Here is an 8,498-nt window from a genome sequence, read left to right as displayed (position 1 = left end):
CACTCTTTCACTGTCAATGATGGCATCTTACAAAGACTTATTTCTTTACTGGTCTATCTGTCAGAATATGATCTTGTCTTGTGTGCTTGACAAGAGAGTGTTAGCTTTTAAAAGAAATGTACCCTTTCTGTGGGTTCAGAGGATTGGGGGGAATCTATGGATCCAATATTTTCAGGGGCATCACCCCAGATGACTCCCACTCCCAAACTAGATTGAGATATTGTAATATCAGCATTGCCGTGACTGAGAGTGTAGCTTCCTTGGCTGCAATGACAATAAATTCTGGGCCTGTCATCTGCTTTTTCTGCTCTCTGACTACAGGAGGTGCAAGACTCACCTCAGGCTACTTGAACTTTCATACCTGGTGTTCAACTGACTATTAATTGTGTCCTAAAGCAGTGGCTCAAGTACAACTTGGTGGTCCCGTCTCAAACATATATGGTAGGCCTTCACTTTCATAGTTTTGTATACAGTGGATCTGGGGCAAAGACTGAATGTGGTCATTTATAGTAAATCCACTGGCTTACACTCTAAGAATCACTGTTTCAGGACAGTTATTGAAGGTTAAAAATTGCCATCCAATCCATTATCTTTATCATTACTGGCTCCTCTCCACCAGAATCTCTCAAGGACCTAATATTTCATCAATTGGAGCATTTTTTTTTCTGCCAGAACCAACTGAAATCACCGTGTGAACAATTGGAGTCCTTATTGACAGTCAGGCAGACCATGGTCCAACTCCAATAGTTCATCCTATTACCTGATTTCTTGGCACCCACTATTGTAGGCTGGATTCTCTAAGAAGACACGGAGATGTTGATTAGTGTTCAGGGTATTTATTAAGTAGTGTATGTGTGAGCTGCATGCATGGAAAGGAGGAGAAAGAAAGGATTGTGCAGAAAGAAAATCAAGCTCTCATGCAGACCCCGTAGTAGCTCTGGCAAAGAGCTTTAAGAACTCTGGAGTTACAACAGTCTATTAAAGTTGTCCCATATTGGTTCAAATGGTTGAGACTGCTACTACCAGTAATTGGATGTGGACCACCCTAGTAGTGAAACATGCAATATCTATAAAGGGCATGACTTTGGATTAATTCTTTCTGTGTCTCTGAGACAGCTGACAGCTAAAGGCTGCTTACAGCACTTCTAACAACTGGGGCAAAAGTTCTTTTCTGGGTGGCATGCCATCATATTCTGGTCACTCAAAATAATTGGTGGTGATTAGTATGTCTTTTAAAATAATGTTTGCATAACTAAACACATGTATTTCTAGATACTTATTGATTGTGATGTCATTGCTAGTTAAATAACTTTAATTAACATTTGTAATAGGCTATTTCTGATAGATAGTAAGGCGAGTTTTTTTTCCCCTTGCAAATTAATGCTTTATTTGGTTATCTTACTAAACACTATTAGTTCCATTTTTTTATAATTTGGAATTTTTCAAGCTTGTAAACCATATTGTCTGAAAACAATGAGGATTTATTTCTCTCTTTCAATATGCATGCATATAGCTTGTTGCCTTTATGCACTGTGTTGATTAAGATTCAGTAAAAGATAAATAGTTGAGATCATGGGCTCTGATGCCTGTCTCTGTCTGTAATAGGAATCATTAACATCTCTCAAAATTATTTATTATGTTTAATGTAGGATTTTTATAAATATATCTTTCTAAGCATATAAAGACAAAGAACTTTTCTTTTATTCCTAATTCATAAGTAATTTTATCATAAACTAGAGGCCTGATGCATGAAATTCTGCACTCAGAATGTGGTGTGGGGGTTCACCTCAACCCGGCCTGCGCCCTCTCACAGTCTGGGAGCCATCCATCAATCAGACATCTTTAGTGCTGCTGCTAAGGCAGGAGAGGCTCCCACCACCAGTGCTATGCTCGCCAGCCATGAGCCCATCTTCTGGCTGAGCAGCACTTCCCCTGTGGAAGAGCATTGACCACCAGGGGACAGCTCCTGCATTGAGTGTCTGCCCCCTGGTGGTCAGTGCGCATCATAGTGACTGGTCATTAGGCTGATCGGTCAATTTGCATATTAACCTTTTATTATATAGGATATGCATCAAGTTTCATTTATTTATTTTTTGTCTCTATTGGCTACTGTAGCTCTTCTTCTTGAATATATTAATATACTGAGTTAGATTTAAATTTTCTCTTATAGATCCATCATTTTATTTATTTGATAAACCCTAATGGAATATTATTCTTTAAAGTACAATGTCAAATTCTTCTTTCAAGTATTACTTTTGGTGCTCATCTTTTTTGATTTTGATGTTTAAGTTGTATTAATCTCTTTAAATATATTGTGAGGTTCCATATATTTTTATATGAATGTGTTTTCAAAACAATACTGTATTGCAATTAGATATTTAAGAAATAACTCTTTTTATTTCAGTTTTGCTCCAGTACCTGAGATCTCAGATAATGCATTCCAACAGAGCAGATGTTGACATCTAGAGCCTATAAAATAGGAGAAAAAAAATCCTTGGGAGGCCATAGTTTCTTGGATCACATTTTGTACAATTGCATACAACATATTTTGCAAGTAGTGAAACATGCAATATCTATAAAAGTATTAAATATGCTAGGTTTAAACTTAGCTCCTTTAAAAATAAAGATCATATATAAAATTACAAGAAATAATAAACTCTACACTTCCTGGTTTTAAAAAAAGTTCTGTATTAACCGATGTTATCAAAAGAGCAACCTCAGACATTTGATTGGAATAAAATGTTATTTATTTTAAACTGGATGCATATTTTTAGTCATTAAATACCAGATATCAAAGTATGTGTAATTTTCAAATTGAATTTATAATGGTTCATAGTATCAACACTCAGATCCCACATCTCAGGAAGTATTACTGCTTGTATTACATACAATGTTTTGCCTTTGACTAAAGACAGAAAAATAGAGCACATAACAATTAGCATTCCTTTCCCATAATTGCAACTTGAAACCATATTACATTAATTAAAAACACTAATGCAAATGTTCAGGACATAGGTGTGTTATCAAAACATACATGTGCGATTGGATTGGCGCCAGCAAGAGCTGTATATGAATTACACATGCAGGAGTCAACTTAGTCTTTTATATGTATAGAATAAACTTGCTTAATTAGACCTGCTTTCTGATTTAGCTAAACTTTTTCCATCCCAGTAAAGCACCCCAACTTCTCTTTCAGGTAATTGTCAGCAACACAGTAGTAAATATCAACACAAAGCAGATTATTATTGTAGATCACGCAGAGAGAACAAAGGGTAAAACATTTAACTGCAGCAGTGTTTGACTATATTCTGCGCAGTGAGAAAACCTGAAGTCATTTTCAAGGTCCATCATTTCTCACTTCTTTTCAGTCGGGTCAAGTTTCTAAACATTCTAAATCTCTGTTTTCTGGTTAATGAAAAGGAAATAGGATTCTACCAAGTCTCCTATCTACCTACTCCAGGACTTGTGTGAGGATCAAATGAGATGAGGCACAGGAAAATGCGTCACAGACATTTGGTTAAAGTCTAAAATGTTTGCATCTGGCTATAAAGCAAATCATGTTCCTGGGCTGAAGAAACTGCAAGGAGGATAGTCACTAGGAAGAGAAAGCCAGGTGGCGTTGTTATGTGACATCATTACCGGGCGCCCACAGTGACCGTTTCCAGGCTGGGCTGGGCTGTGGGCTGCATTTTGTGCCGGGGTCTTGGCAGCATTGGCTGTGATTTGGTGGGGTGTCGCTCCTGGGTGGTGGCGGGGCTTGTGTCCCACTTGGGGGAGCTGAGTGTTGCTTTGTCGGTGTCAGGTCTGCGATGCCATTTCTTTGTAAATGGCCAGTGTGTGTCATGGCAGCTCCTGTATTGAGCATCTGCCCTGTGGTGGTCAGTGCGCATCAGAATGACCAGTGGGATGGTTGGAGGGACACTTAGCATATTAGCCTGTTTTTTAATCCTCATTCGAGGATATTTTTCCTTTGATTTTGAGAGATAGTGAAAGAGAGAGGGAAAGACAGAGAGAAACATCGATGTGAGAGAAACACATCGATAGGTTGCCTCCTACACACACCCTGACCAGGGCCCGGGCCAGGGAAGAGCCTGCAACCGAGGTATGTGCCTTTGACCAGAATCGTACCCAGGACCCTTTGGTCCAAAGGCCAAAGCTTTGGCGACTGAGCCAAACCGGCTAGGGCAGCATATTAGGCTTTTGTATATATATATACACTTTGCATTACAGTAGCTCTTGCACAGTTTGGAGTAAACAGGAAAATGTTTCCAGGGGTTGCTCTACTTGTGCTTCAAGTTGGCATCCCTATTTCTATTTATTTCAGAAGATAAGATTATTGTGTTTTCATAAAATTGAGTGTGTACATTCTTCTGACAGGCCAGCGTAGAAGTACAGAAATGTAGGTGGACTGTGACTTATTCTTTTGGCCTTTTTCCTAGAAATAAACACATACATGCGTGCACACACACACACACACACACACACGAGTTAGCTGAGGCAGCCAGGGAGAGTTTATAGAACAGGATTCACATAAAATGTGTGATATTCTCTTTGAGTTTAGGAGAGTCAGTGCAGTATATCTGGGAACTCACTTGTGATAGAGAGTGCTTTTTATGAAATGAGTTTAAGAATTGTTCATTTAAATGACATTTTATGGAAATCATCTGCTTTTATATAGTCACTTCTCATTTCTATTTTTTGAACATTACATTAATTTGAAAAAATATATAGTATGCATTGTATGGTATTTGAACAATACATGTAATTCTAAATATTGGATGATGTGTTTTTTATTTATATATACTTATAATAATTCTAGGTCCCAGGTAAATATTTACATCGACTTTGAATATTTTATGTAGATATGCAGCATTCCTCCTTGATAATTTATTGTTAAAATGTATGAGAGCTTTGGGGTAAAATTATAATTTTGATTTGTTTGTTTATATTTATCTACCATTTTGTTTTTTCTCTTGCACAATCTGATGTCTCTTAAATGTTTGGTATGGGCAAACTTATTTTAAATTGTGTAAAGATTCATCCAAGTGATAGAGAGTGCTTTTTATGAAATGATTTTAAGAATTGTTCATTTGAATGACATTTTGTAGAAACCATCTGTTTTTATATAGTCAAAGTTGTACATATATAATACTTTTACTAAATTGTTACTCATAAAAATAAATGGAATATAAGTTTGTGCTTAGGAATTCCATGAATATTTATATATTGTTTTACAAAAGAATTTTAGTGCTTTTGATTGAAGAAGAAGACAGTCATGTTTCTAGTCTTTCCTTGATATATTTTGTATAAGGCTATTTTGGAAAAATCATATTTTATTTACCATATGTCACGATAGAGAAAAGGTAGAGCTGATTATGATGCATAAGTCTTGCAGGCAGAATGATAAGTCTAACCATGTTAAAAATTTTTGAGAATTTCCACTAATACTAAAGCAAGCCAACAATATACCACCCAATATTTTTGCGGTCTCTGTAAATAATAAGTAATGTAGAAATATTTTAGAAAGTTCAAATCCTTTTGTAAAGTTAGTTCAAATCCTATTTTTAAATAATATAAAAGTTAAAATAACAAATATATCATATACAGCATTATCCTATATATGCATGGTACTTAATAGAATCTAGGATGCATTCTCAGACACTTAATGCACTTAACAATTTACCTCCTTTATCAGCCTGCTAGGAAGGTATTCATTATCTCAACTTACATACAAGTGTTCAAAGAATTTCAAGGCCGCATAGCAAATTCATACTTAACTAGCACTTGAAATTTTGTTTCCTGATAGGCCTATTGCTTCCAAAAGTCTCATGCGTTTTACAATATGTTCATGAATAAATTGCTTTTATTCTAGTCCATTTTGGAAATACATATTCTGTGAGGCTTTGGCTACTAGTATGTGCTGGTTCCTCTTCTAGATGCTGAGCATGACAGTTAATGGTCAGTGTTTCTATTTTTCCTAGGTTTTTTGTGAGGTGAAGTCCATTCCAAGTAAAAAAGGGAGAACAGACAGATTCAGGGGTGTGTGTGTTTGTGTGTGTGTGTGTGTGTGTGTGTGTGTGTGTGTGTGTGACTTTAGGGTTAAGAGAAACAGCAAGGAGAAGCCAAATATTATTCTAATGCAAAAGGACATGGGTTTTCACAGTCAGGCCTACAGCAGCCTCCGGAAGTTAAATCGCGCACAGTGTTTACACCAATTCTTGCTGTGAGTGGAAGGATAAGGGGAAGGCTGTCATGACGAGGAAAGGAAACATGCAGATGTGTAGTAAAGGAAAAAATGGTGGAAATCAAGTAAGTCTCTGTAGAAGAAAGTAATGGATCTAGAGTTAGTTTCCACTGCAATGGGCAGCCATTCGAATGTTTTGGCAGGGAATGAAAATGATGTAAATTGTGTGTTGTTTTTTTTTAAATCTCCTTGAATAATCAGTGGATTGTTGATAGTAGCGGGGCAAGAGATACCATAGGAATGACCAAGCTAGATGACATTGCAGTGTTCAAGTGAGAAACAATTATGCCTTGGGCTAGTGTTTTATTGTCTAGATCAGTGGTTCTCAACCTTCCTAATGCCGCGACCCTTGAATACAGTTCCTCATGTTGTGGAGACCCCCAACCATAAAATAATTTTCGTTGCTACTTCATAACTGTAATTTTGCTACTGTTATGAATTGTAATGTAAATATCTGATATGCAGGATGTATTTAGGCGACCCCTGTGAAAGGGTCGTTCGACCCCCAAAGGGGTCACGACCCACAAGTTGAGAACCGCTGGTCTAGATGGTAAGAAGGCACCTAAGTGTGAGTCTAGACACTGTTTTTCACTGGTCTGAGTGTGTGGGAAAAATAGTGTTTTAATAACTGATTTGGGGGATTCGTATTGACTTGATTAAAAAGTAAAGATTTGGGTTATGAACATATGTGGATTGGAAATTTGAAATACAAGTTAGAAGTTTAGAGCTCAGGCTATGCTGGGGACAACATTCTGAATGTTATCAAAATTAAAAATACACCACTGGATGATTTCACATAGAGTAAAAAAATAGATGAAGAGACTAAGGACCCAGTCTTGGACCATAACCGTATTCACAGTTTCATTTTTTCATGAATTCATTTTCAAATTCAATCTTACAATTAGCTGACTTATCAGACCCAGTCATTCCAATTTTAGTCCTAGTAGATAGAGAGTCCAGAGGTCAGTCCCATTATGCTGCAACATTTTCATATCCATGGAACCTATATAGACCCATATGCACACCTAGAGTCTCACTTATAACAAGAAATGGCTACTCTGTCCATTGACCCTGCAGTTTTTGGTAGTTGAATAGTTGAACTTCTTAAATGAGATTCAAGGCTATAAAATAAAATTCCAGCAATAAAGGTGGAAGCTGCATAGTCTACTATACTTTAGCCTCAAAGTCATTGCTATGGACAGATGTGCCCCCCTAAATACATATGTTGAAACCCTCACACTCAATGAGACTATGTTTGGAGATACGGACATTAAAGAGGTGATTATGGTTAAATGAGGTCATCAGGTGAGGTCCTAATCCAATATAATGGGTGTCCCTTCAAGAGGAGGAAGCAGCACCAGGGACACATATACATAGAGTAGGAAACAGAGAGAAAGCAGCTGTCTGGAAGCTAAGGAGAGAGGCTTCCGGTGAAATCAACCCCACCAGCGCTTTGAGCTTGGAGTTCCAGCCTCCACAACTGTGGGAAAATAAATTCATGTTGTCTAAGGCACCAGTGTGTCATGATTTGGTATGGCAGCCCTAGAAAACCAATTCAGCAATGTGGCATAACTTCTGTTATACTAGTCAGATAGTATACCATCTGACTAGTATGAAGCAGTTATTGGCCCACTCAGATTTTAGGAAATGGCACTCTTTAGAAGAAGACTGCCACGTAATTTGCAATCCTGTTTCAAAATTACTACATGCTGTTGGTTTGTTGACAACATGGCATCTCTTTGCTCTTTTACTTATATTTAGGCTCTCTTATTGCCTCTATCTATGAGAACTTTGCCTATAATTACTAGTAATCTTTTGTTAATATACAATCCGCTTTTAATTGAGATATAGTTGACGTGTAACATTTTGCAAGTTTAACGTAGACAACCGGTGTGTGTTCAATTGACACATTTCTATATTGTAATGTGCTTGCCACCTCAGCGTTAGCTAACACCTCTATCATGTCGCATAATTGTCACCTCTTTTGTGTGGTGGGAACATTTAAGCTCTATCTCTTAGCAATGTTGCCTTAAACATCAAATTTGTTTTTGCATAGAATGGAAGTGTACCCTGCCTCTGTTCAGGGCAAGCAGTTAGCCACAGGAACAAAGGAAACCAGATGAAGATTTTAGTAAAATTAAATTAGTGTTGTTTGAAATCTATTATGAATTATACCTCCCCTCAATCCTCTCAGTATATTTGTTTTTCTTTCTTTTTAAAGCAATGTAGATTTAAGAAAAAAATTGATTCTCAA

This window comes from Myotis davidii, unplaced genomic scaffold, assembly GCF_000327345.1.
Source record: "Myotis davidii unplaced genomic scaffold, ASM32734v1 scaffold175, whole genome shotgun sequence".
NCBI lineage: Eukaryota > Metazoa > Chordata > Mammalia > Chiroptera > Vespertilionidae > Myotis > Myotis davidii.
This window is presented reverse-complemented; position numbering follows the sequence as displayed.